Source organism: Colius striatus, chromosome 7, assembly GCF_028858725.1.
Source record: "Colius striatus isolate bColStr4 chromosome 7, bColStr4.1.hap1, whole genome shotgun sequence".
NCBI classification, from domain to species: domain Eukaryota; kingdom Metazoa; phylum Chordata; class Aves; order Coliiformes; family Coliidae; genus Colius; species Colius striatus.
Window position 1 is genome coordinate 34,738,518 of NC_084765.1, and position 16,817 is coordinate 34,755,334.

The following is a 16,817-nucleotide window of genomic DNA, read 5'->3' on the forward strand; positions in this document are numbered from 1 at the left end:
TGAAGGGCTGGGCTGGGCTGCAACTGCTGCAGCAGGGAATGGTTTACATCAGCCTCCTGGAAGCTTGTAACTTCGATGGCTACATTAATAAGGAACAAGCTTCCTCTTGCTCTTGAATAGCAGCTTTGTTGCAGAACATGGGGACTGTCAAATTAGAGGTGGATTTGTGGGGGTGTATGTGTGTGCATTACATTTGCGCCAAAGCTGCCAGCCAGGTTTGTAACTGTTTTCTTTCCATATTGCCTTACTGTGCTCAGTGCGGGGTTAGCTGATGAAGCCAGCCTGTGCTTATGGTCCTACTCACAGACCTCACTAGCCAGGGTAGAGCTGGATGCAAGGAGGGAAAATTGCTTGCAAATGTGGCTTTTTAGGAGAAGGAAGAGGAAATGATCAGTACTGGTGGTAGACTTGCATCTCGGAAAGTGTTATGTGTTGTAAGTCATGGATCATATTGACCTTTAATGCTATGGAGGCTTTTGAATTTTACCTACTTTTAATTACCATCTGGAAGTTTGTATTGGAATTTATTCTTCACTTACTGTAGCAGGTCTTGTACTTGAAGCAAGATTAAAACACTACATAGTGTGACCTGATTTTGGGAGAATGCCTTTCCTGGAGTCCACCACAATACTCTGTATTTTGCAACTAACTGTTGCTTGAATTTTAATAAATAGTAAGCCTACTGAATGAACCTTAATTTTGAAGCAGCTGAATTTAAACTTATGTTTCGTTCTCTTTTAATGTGTCCTATGTGCAAATATATAATGTAGATGCTATGGTAGAAACACATGAATGGTAGAAAGCAGGATAAAATTATCCTTATCTTTTGAACAATGTATGACAACTAATCTGGAGTCTTTGTTTTTCCAGTCTTATCTTCTAGCAGTTTATTTTCCCACCATTTTGTATGGATTTGTGTTTAATATGTAATACTGGAGTGATATACTTAAAAGTCCTCATCCCCACGTGATAGTGCAGAGGAATGGGCTGAGGTCAAATGTAGCCCAGTGTAACATAATGATTATATGGCACTCAGTAAATCAAATAAGCTGATAACAACGTTGTTAATCATCAGTGAGTCCCCTTTTTCTCTTCCTTCTGCTTCCATGGCCAGGTGTATACGCAAATCAACTCCCTTTCAAAACAAACAAATTTTGGTAGAGGTGAGGCAGGGGCAAAGAGGGAAAGTCAAGGACCTTGAAAATTCAATATTTCTTCCTATTTGCTCTTAATATAAATGCTTTGTAGATTTTAAGATTGGTTTTGTTTTTCACATGGTGCTAATTGACAGCTCATCTCATCTGAGAGTAGTCAGATGTGAGCAGGACAAAAAGAAAAACATATCTTCCTGGTATTTTTATTTTTCAAAAGGCACAGCAGCCTTGTGGCCTGGCTGTTGGGAAGTGAACACCAAACCTCACCAGCATCCTTGACAAAGTGATGTTAGCTCCATTTTCTGCATATAGGCTCCTTCAAATAACTGGGAACAGTGTCCTGTGAGTTTAATCTCTGTGGAGTAACAGAAATAACAGACAGTACAGACATGTCAGGGGATCTCCCTACATTTGTATACTCTAAGGAAAAAATCCTGCCCCCAAATTTCATCATTTTGTTCTTGACACCTTTGCTTTGCTTTCTTTATGCTTTTCCTCTTTTAAGCCAATAGTTTAAAGTCAAAACTACTTAATTTTTTATATTACATTTTTCAATCTTGCATGAGCTTCACCTTGAAGCCTACATTTGGTCGTTGTTTTGGTCAGCAGCAGCATTACTGAGCTCCTTTTAGGAGGGGAAAGTAAAAAATTTGTCCTAAGTTCAGTTCCTGGAAGCCAGTTAGAGAGCTAGAGCACGTTTTATCCTATCTGTCTGATAATTACCAGGTTGCCCAGATTAATACCTTACAATTCTGAAAAGTGTTTTGGGAACCTAAAATGTTCAGTGTAGTTGGGACCAAAGTTTTGTGAGTGATGGAAGAGATGGTGCTTCCATGTATGCGCTAGTAGAGGGATGGATTCTTGTAGTATTCAAATTACTGTACATAACTAGACAGCAGACCACCTTCTGTGTTCTTCTTTGCACCCTCTTTTGGCTTCCTGGACTTTTATTTGCCTCTTCTGTAAAAATGAGCCATCCTTCCTCAGCAGAGCTTGTGACCACTGGGATATCAAAGCCCATAATGATGGGCCTATTAGCCTTTGTAAGTGCAAAGATTAAGAGATAAGGTGGAAAACACATCCTGTAATAATAATGAGTGTTGTGTTTTTGTGATTAAATAAGTCTGTCCCATTTAAGCCTTGCCTGATTGCTCATTGGTTAATGAGGTTGCCAGGAACCAGAGCTAAGCATGATATTTCTGTGGGTTTGGGTTGGGAGGAAAGCTCAGCCTTCCCTCTGCAAACAGCTGTCCCCAGCTCATTCAGTTGGTCTCCCGAGGAGCATTGTATCGCTCACCCAGAGCTGTTTGTTACCTGTCCTTAACACTGCTTAATGAGCTCTCCTGGCCCTGGAGCTTGGTGCTGCTCACAAAACTGTAGTCATGGGGCAGAGGAGCCTGTGCCAGGAGAGATAGGGCAGCAAAACACTCCTCAATATAGAAAGAGGAAGGTTCACTGTGGTGCGATACTGTTAATGCCGGTGCTTAAACAGGCTGTAGGTCAAGCAGCTATCCCATCTGCACCACTGTCAACACATAATTGCCTTTATAAAAGGCAGTGTTACTTTGCAAAGTCTATGGTTTAATACTCTGCTGTGGATTTGAAGTAAAGACGTTCAAACCCACCCTCTTCCTCAGGTATCTTGATGGACTCCGAATATACGCTGCTGTCTCGCTGCCAGCAATGATGTTCTGAAGCAATGGGGTGATAGAGTGGGAAGTCGTTGTCAAGGTCTTCTGTGGTTCACATAACTGTGATGACAAAGATTTGAGTTCATCAAATTACATCAGTGGTCTTAAACTTAGTGATACAAGCTTGACTTCAATGCAGAGGTGCTCTCCAGAGCCATAATCAGCATAGCATGATGGGGGGGGGAAGGAGATTAACAGAGAACTGGCATTATCTGTCAGCTTTTTCACTAGCATGGGTCAAGGTTACAAAAAGCAACTGTCACTTGACTGGATTGAATGTATCTGATCTGTGTTGCTGCCGTTCTCGTGGGTTGTTATCTTCCCAGCATGTGATGGTATGGATCATGCTTTACATAGTCTTTGATGCAGATATAGATATTCTATAGAAAAGAGACTCTGTAATATGAAGTCCTTAAGATACATTGATTTCTTCAGGTATGTTTTTTGCAGGATGTGCAGAAAAAAGTTGATGTGACTAGACAGTCCTTTGGTTGTCTGTCTCATACTGTAGTTGGGAACATCTCCATTGATACCAAATTAAATCTGAAACTGGCTTTATCCACATCCCTCCTGCATTGCAGTGCTGTCCCATTGATATGGGAACTCGTAACTGGGCACAGTGTAGTGGATGAAGGACAGTATTTCAAACTTTACTTGCCTGAGGCTTTGTCCTTGGGAAGGCCAGGGTCTCAGTGCTGAAGGACCAAATGGCTGGAGTGGAATGGGAAGGTTGCAAAAATCTTTGCTTGATGGGATGTGGGAAGTCAGGAGCTTCAGTTTTGTTTGTTTTCATAAAATACTTGCAATGACATCACTGATAATCAGCTTTTAATGAAAGTTGTACCTCTCTAGCAACAAAAGTCCAAATTCCAGCTTCAGTACTGTAAGGCACTTCCTAGCTATTGTCTCTGTTTGCCTGGAATATCCAAGTCATCGGAGGAGTATGAAGATAGGAAAAAGTGTGTCTGAACAATGGAAGTTTGTTTTTAAGTGACCATTTTTTATTGTTGTGATTCTTGAAGTTCTCTGTTTGGAAATGAAGTCATTTAAATTAGCCACTTAGCTTAAACTTAACTGCTGCTAACATCCAAGGAATGAAGAAGAAGCTGGGAAAAAAACTTTGTAAGGTGGAGTGTTGCATCTCTTTGTAAATGTTGTCATTAGTTGAGAGCAGTGTATTCATGTACTGGTTTTGGCTTCTTGCAAGTAGCTATTGTGGGGCTACTTTTTTGGTTTGTACTGGAAACAATTTTGATAACAAAAGGATGTTTTAGCTGTTACTGAGCAGTGCTTGCACAAAGTCAAGGCCTTTTCTGCCTCTCCCTGTACTCCACCAGTGAGCACAAGAAGGGAGACTGCTAACCCCAACTGACCCCAGGGATACTCCATACTGTAGAACATCATGGTCAGCAATAAAACTGGGAGGAGGTTGTCAGGAGGCCTACTGTTCAGGGACTGTCTGGGCATTGCTTGGTTGGTAGTGAGCAGTTGTTTTCATTTGCATCACTTGACTTTTTTTTTTCCTGTTATTTTCATTGCCGTTTATTATTATTTCAGTTTTTAGACTGTTCTTGTTTTTAACTGTTCTTACTTCCCAGTTCTTTTCATCTATCCTGCTGGGGGAGGGGGTGGGCAGTGAGCAAACGGCTGTGTGTGCTTAGTTGCCCACTGGGGTTAAACCACCACAATTCAGCAGGAGATTTAATTACAAAAGGATCAAGGATCACAAGCTCTGTCCATATTTCTAACCAAACTTCAATATATATAAAGTGCACATGAGAGAATGATCAAGGTTGAATCTTTGGCTGCATACTGTGTCCTGAAAAATCTTACTTCAAAAGTGACCTCCACAGCTTCCAATTCCAGCCTCTGGTGCCTGTAGGATCTTTGTAAACACTATTGATCGTTCTTCTGACCCAGTTGAATGTGCTGCCACTCTGAAATCAATGTTGGGGGATTTTGTAGGAGAACAACCTGAGAGCAATGTTGGATATGAATGTGTTGGGAAAGGACTGGGGTGACATTCAGGGGACAAGTTTGGGAGCATTAAGTGTTGTCTTCTCTTGATTACTGCCAAGGCTCCAACCTTAGATCTGCCTTTAAGACAGGAATGTTTTTTTCATTGTGATAATGATCAGTGGGTGTGAAATGGAAAAGATTAGCAGCTGGAGAAGGATGATGTATTACTGCAGACTTTTTTCCTTTTTCCTTTTTGATTAAAAGGAACAAACTTGTTTTAAATCACAGCACTCCCTCCTCTGCACGGTTTGGCTAAGGTGTGCCCACGTTATTTGGAGTGACAAACCCAAATGTGTCATAACTGGTGATTGCATGGGAGGGCAAACACTTAATTGATAAAAATGCTCCCATTGACTTTGGTCTTTAATCAGGTTTGTAGCTGGAGTCTCTTGTATAAATTGCCACTTATGAGCTGTGTAACCTGCAGAGTTTCTCAAGGAGAGTTTTGATAGAGATGAGAGCTCCTTCTTCGAAGCCAAAATGCCATACAGCTTAATAAAGTATGAACTTCAAAAGCCTCAGAAAGAATGCATTGACCCTCTCTTAATGTAACCTGGGGCTTTGGTACAGTAGGTCCTCTCTTCTGTTAATGAATGAACTATTCCTGTGCATTTCCCAGTGTGTCCTGCTTTAATGTAAAATGGAAAAGGATAATACTTGTAATATTTTTCTCCCACTGATGTGTTTCACACAGAATGCTGTCCTACTGAAGGGCACTGTGTATTCCTGGAAAAGAAATTGCAATAGCCTCTGATGTTCATGTTATTAAAAATATATATAATCTTTTGAATAAATACTAACGAATTAAAGAAAAAAGCTGGCAATGCAGAGAGCTTGTGGCATCAGTGTGTGTCCCAAGTGCTGTGGCACCCCATGTCTGTGAGACGTTGTGCAGGCACATCTGACTGGCACAGATTGTTACTGTGGCTGACACCATCTCAGGTGTAACTTGTCCACTGTTGTGTGCTAGATCTTCAGAAATCTTCACCAAAGGGACAAAAGGACAAGATGAAATAGCTTTATAATCCGACAGTAAAGTGTTGTCATAAGTTCAGCAGCTGTGGTTTAGTTACTTTTCTACTAATGCTGAATTTGTTTGCTTAGTGGCATCTGTGGTGACAAAGGCCACTGGGATGCCTGAATATCTGAAATCAGTCCAGCAGAAAAAGTAGAACATACCTTGCATGCTTTTGATGTGGGAAGTTCACATGAAAATCACTATACGAAAGCTCTGTCTTTTTCTTGAGGTTCTTAGGCAAGAGGAGATCCAACCTTGACGTTTAGTTCAGCTCTGGTGAGAGGATCTGATAAACCTCTTGTCTTTTATTTGTTGAATATTTGATTTCTTCTTAATGACAAACTAGTTTTCTACCCCACCTTCAAAATGACTTTGAATTATGAATGAGTGGAAGGCCTCTGTGCACCTTTTACAAAGAAAATACTTGTTTTTATTGCTTGTGGCAGAACCTGCTGCTTGGTTTTAAGAAAGCTGATTGGAGCATCTGAATGAACTTGATTTTTTGAGAGGAGCACATTGCAACGTGTCTGATTCTGCTTTCATTCTGCAGGCAAAATAGTTTCCTCAGTAAACTGTGCTTGACCTTGTCTTTTAAGTTTTTGTTACTTAGGCCTTTGATCCAGATTCTTTTCATCCTTCACTTTCTAAATTCTGGTCTACATCATGCTGGAAGCCATCCCTTCTGTTGAAACGGGTGTCAGGCAGCTGCCACCTGAGCTCTGCACCATCGTCAGGCAAGCTGCCTGCTGCATCTCGGGTCTCTACATAAAGTCTTTGGCTTGCACAGTTTGATTATCGAGGATCTTCACCTGTCTTGCTCCTCTTAAGTGAGACATCAGCTAGCTGGTGAGATCTGTGCAATGTTAGTGTAGGACTCCTTGTGAAATGGTCACTTCTGTGCATTTATTGAAGGCAGCTTTAGCTGAAAAATTCAGAAGAGGCCACCTGACCATCAACATCATCTTTCTCCAGGATAAGCCATTGAATAAATTACAGCTCAGAGGCCCTTTCTCAACCCTTCTTCCATATTATCTGAAAACTGAAAATGCTAATGATTTGGGTTCAAAGCCCTCCTCCCGTAATTATCTATTTGATCTTTTCTTCTGTGATCCTGTTCTGTGGGTATGAATGTGCTGGTAAACAATAAATTGTCTAGCTCAAAGTCTGGAGCACTTGTCTGCAATTCTGCCCTTAACTCCCCACTACTTTACAGCATTACGTGTGAACTTTAAATAATAAGATTTCCAGAAGAAAGATGCCAGAGCTGGTACAGGGTAGGGTGGGAAAGCAGAGGAGACAACAATCTCCTCTTTGGGGGAGCTGTTGGATTGCTTCAGCTTGTTTCTGAAACTGCCAAAGGAATCTTTGTATTGTCACACTAAGAGTTTTATTAAAACTGGGTGAAATTATGTATATGTCTTGAATTTAGGGTTCTTTATTTCTTCTTGTAGCTGATGAGATGATTAGTATCTGGAAAGATGCTAAGAGATTGTGTCCCATCCCCAGTATTGGCTGGGAGTACTGACTTCCCTCCTCTGAGGTAGAATGAGCAGCAGAGATAAGGACTGGGTGTTTAGGAGGAAGAAAATACTCTTCAACTATTGTTCCTCTATGGAATGTGTTTATAGAGAGAGTTCATAAGTATTCTGATGTTACCTTTAACATGACCAGATGATTTTCCCATCTCATTCATCAAGGTACACGTCACTTTTATTTTCTGTAACAAAGTGCTGACAGTCATTTTGTTAGACTAGAGGCCGTTCTGAGAGCGAAGCTGACGTGGGAGTAGAGGTTATGAAGCTGTTGATTTGATGAAGGAGGTGAAATAACCCCTCAAATCTCTCGTGCTCTACCTGCAGTCCCCAATCAGAGGCTGTGCTGCATACAGCATCTCTGCAAATGCTCATCCTCCGCCTTGCTCAGTAAAGCAACTCTATATTGTGCTTAAGTGGAAAATAAACGAAGCTGTGATTAATTGTTCTGTGGGAAGATCAAGATCGGTGCTCTGCAGTGCCCTCAAGTGGCAATTCTGCTACAGGACACGATTTCAGGGCTGACTGCATTTGTATCTTTTATTTCAAAGTGTTTCTTCTAATCCTTGTAAAAGTTTCATCCGTCTGGTGGTCACAGGGGTCTGCTTCTGTAGTGAGATAATGATTGTAATGGTTTCTCTTCTCTAAAGGCAAAAAGTGTCACTTTAAAAAGTGCCTCAATCATTTCAGTAGCTCTAAGTACTCTAGTTGTGAAATTTTTAAAGACTGGTGAGGATATTTTGCAGCTGGCAGGAATATAAGCACTCTGAAACAAACTCTGAGCAGTGTCTCTTTGAGGTTTTTGCTGTACTGTAGAGGAGGCTGAAGTACCAGGAAAACTCCCTCCTTCTGCTCTCTTATGCCTTTGAACATTAGTGTTCAAACCTGATTATGGTTGGGTTTTTTTTCCCTTAAAGAACCTCAAGGTTCTTTGTGAAAATACTCCAGTGATAGGAGGTTGTTTCAAATAACATGTCATCATATGTACTTTATCTTCCAGGAACTGTGACTCTCTCTACCTCTCTGGTGCCAGGAGAATAGTTGGATTTCTGTTAGTCACCAAATACATTCAGACTGCCTGCTATTTCTCCCAAGCACTACAATTTTGTTGTTATTGCTACGTGAGTAATTAGCAGGCTGTACTATCAATCACTCAAGCAGCTGGCAATAAAATTATCTGGTTTGGTTCTCTAACAGTCTAGTGAAGAACAGAAGAGGATTTAGGATGAAGCCAGAGCAAGACATTCCCATCAATTTGAGTGTGTTTTATAGGAATTGATTGTAGCAGTTTCTACAATATCTGGATAAAACTCGTAGTAGTGAGGTCAGTACTTACTGTGAAAACTGGATGGTACTGGAGGGGATGTTCTGCTATAGAGAAATTCCCCATCTTTCATCTTGTCTTCATATTGATGTGGTAGCAAGACATGGAGACTTGCATAGTTTAGCATGCAACTCCCAGGTTGTTATTGCTTATGTACCTCCAAACCTCCTCCATACCAGAGCTGTGTGGACCTTGTGGTGGAAGGGATTTGGGGCTGCTCTCAGTAGCTGCTTATTCAAGCAGTTCAGGTCATGGTGACTGAGGACAGCAAGGACACAGTGTTTTAAATTGAGTTGTCTGGCTAACACCAAACTGCCCAAATAAATGAAAAGTGAAATCAATATTTTCTTCACTCTACTGCCGCTTTCATCCAAATTACTATAACAGTTCTTCCCTGGATGTTTGCATGCAAAACAAATGCTTGAATGCCACTTTTCTGATCCTTTCCATTCTTCTCCTTAGCTTAATTTTTTTGCCATTTTGTTGTTAATAATATTAATTGTATCACCTCTTCCTGTATGCTAAAAATTACAGAAATGACCTTGGCTGTTTAGCCTTGTGGAGGCTGTTTGTGTAACACAGTCCAGCACCAAACAGATGCACTAAACACGCTCTGAACAAATGTTGGTAACAAAAGTGCTGTAGAGCACGGGGAGCCTCGTGCTAAGGCAATAACACAACTAAATTAGCTATTAACAGCCCAATCTAATAACTTGCCTGGCTCTGTATAGCAAAATGGTATGTCATGAAGATGTACCCAGAAAGATAAATGGTGTCTCTTTCAGCACTAATAAGATCCTGTTACTGTGATGAATTTTCTTTTGGCAATCTGTAGAGATTTCCTTCAAGCTGCCTGTATTTATGTGTATGTCATAATAGCATCATGACAATCAATAAAGATTCTTCTCTGAGTTGATTGATTTGGAGAGCGAGAGAGACGTGCTCTGTCAAAGGATGTGGGCTACTGTTAACCGCTTTCTTCAAGTGTACCTTTTTCTGCAGGAGTTTGTTGTGCTTGCCCTGGTTCAGAGTAAGAAACCCACCCCTTGCTGTACTCAAGCCATTTATGTCTTTGCAAGTAAACCCTGCTGCAGGAATAGGCACCTGGACTGGCTTAGGATGTAGTGTGGCTATGAGATTGCATAAATAAATCAGCTGTAACAATACCGACTCTGTAGACAAGCAAGTCAAGGGTGTCCATGCACAGGTTGCACTCAGGATGGATCTATGGGAGCCAGCTTGGACCTGGAGGCAAAAGATCAGAGCTGTTTAGTATAGATATCCATGTTTCCCCACATACTGCTTTTACCCAAAGAGTCTTAACGAAGTGGTCTTTTGATTCTACATCCCTACATGGCCCTCTGTCAACACCTTATCCATCAGCAAGCTAAGCTAATTTCATTTTTGGACCAAATTCTTTCTCACTTTTGGGAGAAGAAAGCGGTGGAGAGAAGAAAGTTATTTCACATATATACATATATCCAGTCATTTCTTTGTGGCTAGCATTGGAAGAGGAGATCACTTGGCTCACTGCAGCATTGCTAAAATGTGGAAGGTATCGCCTTGAGTTCTCTGTGAGCTGGCAGAAAAACAGGTACCATCATGCTGCTCTTTTGGTGGCCTGTAGGCAAGATGTTGTGGGTTGTGACTGTATTTTCCTAAGAGTAAGAGCCTGCTTTGTAAAAGCTGTCTTTCTCATCACAAAGGGGCTCAGTATCCATGCCATTAATCTGAAACTGTTTGCTGGCAGAAATAATAGCACAACTGTTAATGTAAAAGGGAAATAAGTTGAATTTGGAGATTGGTTTATTTTTATGTAACCATTGGAGTAATTCTTGTTGTCTTTTGTGATTAATTACCTTTTTTTAAGTTAAGAAAACAAAGGCCATCTCTGCTTCATGCTCTTTCAAGATCAAGGAGTTTGAAGCCATTGACAATGAAAAAGGACCCCAGTCTACCCCAAACTTGGCAGCTTGCTGTTCTAGTTATTTCTGCAGTCTCTCCCTGGAGGTTTTATCTGTAGGAGATTGCAAAACTGCAGCTGAATGACATCCATCTTTCTCCATGCTTCTGACCCAGATCACTGCCTTTATCAAAGGGGATATCTCGAGGCAAGGAGGGATTTCTAGAGCCATTCATGTTCAGACAGATTTCGCAGCCCTACCTTTATTTCTGGAGACCAGAATTCTTCAGAATAAACTGTATTTGATGTGATTTTTCTCCTAAATGCTTCTCTGAGTCAATATGTACTAGTGAAATTGAGGATGTCTGTAATGACTACTGTTATCTTGCTGTAACAGATACCTCTGACCTCCTCCCACAGCCTGTCCCTTTTATTTACGTGTGCTGGGAGCTTGCAGGTTAAATGACTTCATATGCAAAAGGGGATGGATGTTTCAAGCTGCAGCACTGCAGTATCTGGGAGTGAAGTATCAGGAAGCAACTTAGAAGCCCTAAGAATGTTCTCATGAGAGAAAATGCACTCAGAATTGAGATCCACTGACAAACTCACCCCATGCTAAGGCAGAGAGAGAAGGGGACTCAGATGGGTGTGTTGAGAGTAGGACCCATCCCCAGACTCCACCTCTCAGCTGCTCATCTGCTTGTGTTAACCTGGGAATAGCAACCTGGAAGAGTTTGCTGGACATAGGTTATTTTCTTGCCATGCAAGAGGAGCATCCCTTGGTTTTATGACCCAGCGGTGATAAAACCATAGCACTTGGTCCCTGTGTTGCAGCTGACTGGCCAGAGCACATAGACCTTGAAAAAGAGCCTATGTGGTTGTGCCTGGTTATGTTCTGCATAGAGATGTCCATGTGCTGTGGGTGTCCTTCCCAGATGTGGTTCTGCAGGGGGTTAAGCACGTGTTTGCACCAACCAGAAGTAACCTTAGACAGGAAGGGTCTTCCAAGATACTCAGCCGAGACGATGATGCTGTCTGGGAGTGAAAGTTTAGCTGCTGATCTTGTGTTCTGGCAGAGGTAGATGGTGAGGGATCATTGAGCATCTAAACAATTATACTTTTTTTCTCCTTGTGGGGAGCATTTTCCAAAGCTGTCTTGCAGTTGCCATTCTATCCTCCAACTGATTTCGGAGTGTTCCTCAGTTCTTATTTGAGGTGGAATTGTCTCAACTTTCCCTTTGATTTTTGTCCAAATTATTGTTGGTCTTGCACACTTTCCAAAGAAAACATCACACGATTGAGAAGCCAGCTTTTCCTTTAAAAGCCATTTGGATAAAGAGTACTTGGTGTGTTTGAACCACGATTCCCATTTCCTTGATGGGGAAACTCAAAGTGCAGGGATGTGAAAGGACTTGCCTCCTGCTGTAATTGCAGCCTGATCCTGTGTACTGTGTGTCGAGCAGTAGCTGGAGTAACAGCAAGTCCAGCTCCATCTAAAAAGGAATAAAGTTACCAGCGAGCCTGGATTCCTTGAAGGAGGATGAAGAAAGCACAACTGTGATTCTATGCTGTTCTCCTGGATATAGTGCAGCTCTCTTGAAAGCTAGTCAGAGCTTCCCCAAGGGGAGTGGGGGATGTGTTTCAAAACCATATTTCTCCTTTTGTGTCCCAACATAATGCAATAAGCAGTGACCCAGCAAGCATCTGATTCATGTTATGAGTAGCGGAAACAAAACAAAACTTGTGGCAATGCCAGGTTCTGTTTACTCATCTAATCCAACACCTAATCCAGCCTCTCTAATCATGCATCGTAATGCTGACATCTACAACAGCTCTTAGAAGGAAATATGTTGGGAGGAAGGTTTCTTTCCTTGCATGTGAGTCTCTAATCAATGGACTTCCCATTCGGTAAGATTGGGCTTACACGAAAAAACATGGTAAAGAAAGAGATGGCAACAGTCAGCAACAGCAGCTGTACTTCTCTGTGTAGAACAAATTCACAATTAACTGGTTGTCAGTGGGTTTTTTTTTCATTAAAAGTAGAATGCTGAAGTAATACTTGAGTGCTTCAGTAGTGCTATCTAACACACACTTCATAAGTATTTTTAGACTTTGTGTGGGGGGAGGTCAGAGTGGGTGGTTAGTGGGTTAGATAACATACTTCAGAATTGCCAGTATGAACCATGGGGGGGAAAACCAGCTTAGAAATCACATGCTTCAGCTATAAAATACAGCTTGCCTTTATTATTTTAAAAAACTTTAAAATTCATTAACCAGCATGCTAAGAATATTTTTCCCTTTGTAGTTCATTGTAGAGAAACGTACCCATTGTTGGCAGAGCTGACATCCCTTAGGGAAAACTCCTCCCTGCCAGCTAAACTCATGGTTTTATCTTGAGGTCTTGAATTCTGCATTTACTGAAGCTGTCCTCATGGTCCCTAGCCATGATCAGTTCCCCAAAACCAGATCAATTTCCAGAGCCTGAAGGCAAAAAAGAAACGTGTCTTTACATGTTTAAAACAATTAGTTCTTTTTGGAAGATGGGTGGTATGTTTGAGCTAACAACATAAATGATCTTAATTCTGTATTAACTGTAGAAATTTAGTTTGCTTCATCATCACTTCCAAATATTGCTGAGGTCATCTATTTTTTTTTTTTAAAGAAAACCTTTGAAGGTAAATAATTTATTTTAACAGGCACAGAAACCAAGTCTGACAAAATAAATGATTGCTTGGAGTTGTTCCTACTTTACCCACACTCAGTCTGTCTGCCTTTAACTGCAGCTTTGGAAAAACACACCAATTCCTGAAAAACAACATAACTAGACCAAAATCAAATATCTAAAGCAAAACAAATACCTAAAAAGATGGAACTGTCCTGAAGCTAGTACAATATGCAGGCAAACAGGTGCAGTGTCATCTAGTTTTAGTTTTTAGACCTAGTAACAGCATTTGGGCCTTTTAAAATACAATTAATTGCATTTCTGCTGTCTTAACTAAGCCAAAGGTTCAGAGATGTGCCACACCAAAATCTCTTTCTGAATTATTTTCCTGTAGTTTTAAATCCAAGGTCAGACTTGGCTTTTGCACCTTGATGAGGCAGACCTGCTTTCTCCCTGCCATTTAAGGAACGGAATATATTTGGAGAAAAGACCTACATCACCTTCTTTACATCCCATTGTAACTGGCTGAAACCAGAGATTCTGAGATCTGAACGAGGGAGAGAGTGACCTCTTTCATGAATGGACCAAAATGGAATGTTTTCATTTCCAATGGGCTTTAAGCCAAGTAAATATTAGTTGATCCAAACTAGTTTTGAAATTAAGTTATTTTTATTTGTTGGAGCATTCCAGAGAAAGGCTTTGATCTGTCTGTACTTTCACCAAAGGGATATTGGCAGGCTGGCCTCCCATTTCTAGCCATTCAGGATGAAAGAGGGGTTATAATAACCACCTTGTGTGGCAGTGATACTGAACAGATGACAGTTTTTGGACATTATTAGATGAATAAAGGTAAACATACATCAATTGAAGTGTTTTTGGAGACCGAATACAATAGGGCTGTTGGAAAGTCTTCTGTGTGATTTGGAGGAATTTGACTATGTTTGTAACCGATTTCTTTATTAACTCCAAAAGTGTTGGAGAATGAGGAGTTTGTTCTGTGCATTATTTCCTCTAGAGAGATGTGTGTTGGAGGAGGATGGTCTTTCTTATTTAGTGCCTCTTTTGCTCTGGGATCTCAGGTTGCACCGTGCTCAGTGAGCTGTACCAGGCACAGGCCTGCTAAGAGGTGGCTCAGATGACACCACCTGTAAGTAAACTGAAGCACACAGCATGTGGCACACGATTGGTCTTGGAAACAACTTAAAATTTCAAGTAAAAAAGTAAAATGAAGGGTCTCAGTTATCATGCTAAGGATATTGGGTGTTCACCTTCAGTCTTTTACTGGAGAGTCTTCCAGAAGAAGAGGAGGTGGTGAGGTAGCAGGGTGGTGGAGACCATCCCAACAAAAAGTGCTCCATAGTCACAGCAGAAGGGCCTTTTAATTTGTGTCAGAGCTGATGATAATTTGTGTTCCCCTTAGACTTAACAATAGCTCAAGTAAATGGAATTAACTGTAGAGAGTGGAATAATTTGGTTGGAAAAGACTGCTGGAGGTCATCTGCTCTGACCACTCACCAAAGCAGGGCCACCTTCAAAATTAGATCAGGTATCTGTGCAAGAAGTTCAGCTGTCTGCTTCTGAGTCCCACCTGAGATTTCAGGTTACATGGAACCTCTGGTGTTGGTATTTCTTACATGTATATACACATCTTTTGTCAGAAACAAAATATACAAAATAGCTTTTGCAACTGTGAATGAAATGACTTTTCTTTGAAATGTGAGTAGTTCACGTGGATAGACAGATGCCTTCTCGCTGCACTCTGTGTGGACTTGCTTTCCTCTCCCAGGAACTGGACTAGCTGTACTTGGTTTCTGAGTTAAATAACAGAAAAGTCTCCTAGCAGATAGCACTTTGAACAACAACCCTGTTCATGAGTGTCCTGAAATGTCATCTGCATTTTAAGTCCCTTTACTTTATATATTTATGCCTTAAGGGAGGAACAGTTTGAACAAAGAGAGATACGAAAATCAAAGCACAGAGAGTTTGTAGGTTAAAACTTCAGCTTTTGGGGTTAACTTCTGCTCAAAGCTGAAGCCATTTGCTTGAAATGGAATATTTAGTTTTCAGCTCAACATGTTAACTGGTCATGTTTGAATTTAAAGCTTGATTTGTTTCTTTTTGCACCTGTTTTTATTTTAACACCAACTATTTAGAATATATACTTTTGCTACACGGTTCCTTTCTTCTCAGCTGGAAGTCTGGTCTGATACTAGCACTTGAGACCTTTCTAAAATGTACATCTCTTAAAACCTCTGGAAATGCAAACTAGACTCACTGCTCCATTTATCTTCATGGTTTTCTTTCCTGTGTGTGAAGTCTGGCCCATGTATATGTTTTTAAGATGAGAAATTGGCTGCATACTGCACTGCAAAACCTTGTTTCTATCAAAACATGATACAATCCTGCCCCTGGGAAGAGGTATCAGACAGACCAGATCAGAAGAGGAGAACTGGACATGAGCTTGGAAGGGGAAGCTAAAGTGGGGTGTACAAAGAGCTGAGGGGAAATTAGGGGAGACATGAGACAGAGAGCATGGGAAGCGACGCTAACAGGACTTGGAAGGCTGGGATTTTTCTGTGACAGCTGATTCACAGTCATTTGACAAAGAGAAAGGATGAACTGAGTGATCTTAAGGAGAGGGGTTTGGATGCAACAACATGCGTGTTCCATTGGATATGCAAATTAGAATTATGTAATCTGCAAAAGTAATAATGCTAAAAATCTTTTCCAGATTTGTAGTGTTTAACCATGTGCTCAATGGAGTGGTGGCAGAGAGCTGGCTAATGCAGCTGCAGTGTAAAACTGGAGCATCCAACTGGTTTTGATCTTGATAGAAGAGGGGCAGAAGGTCACGTCACAGTCTGTTGTTCTCAGTGTCTCGTAGTTTATATAATTTTTCAAGGAGATAAATTATGTATGGTGAGATCAAATGCAAATGCTTCACTTAGTTCAGTAGTAACTGCAAGCCATCTTCTTTCCTTGCTTTCCCTTCCCCATGGAAAGCTGAATTTGGTGGATGTTGCTCCTTCCTGTTCTTGTCCATGCAGATGTATGAATCTCAGGTGTATTTACAATATCCTGTGCTGGGTGAACTATGATGGCTATGTGTCCTTTATGAACATAATTGTTGCTGATAGCAAAGAGGAGCAAAATGTTACAGTATACTGAAACAAAGCCTCCTTAAAACTAAGCAGAAGTGTTCAGCCAACATATTGTGACAGTTTTCTTTTCAGGATATGAAGAACTGCTGGTTTTCATAACGTACAAACCTTTCACCAGGACATAAGCTTACAGCTGAGAGGAGCTACTGCTGTCTGTACTGCCACAGTTATGGAGGTTGTTTTGTAGGGAAGACGGGGAAAAAAAATCTCAGTGGATATGAAACTTTTGTGTCTTTGTGTGTTTATGGGTTGCAGATGAGAGAGATGTTCAATGATTAAGTTGATTATGCAGGAGCTATAAACACAGTCGCTATTTGGGATGGGGGAGATGTGAACACTCAACCAAGAATTAG

The 16,817-nt window shown here is 41.0% G+C and overlaps 1 protein-coding gene across 9 annotated transcripts in view; it reads left to right on the plus strand.

Moving 5' to 3' along the window:
- AKAP13 (A-kinase anchoring protein 13) overlaps window positions 1-16,817 on the plus strand; it is a 217,180-nt gene that overhangs the window by 62,070 nt on the left and 138,293 nt on the right. The window lies entirely within an intron of this gene.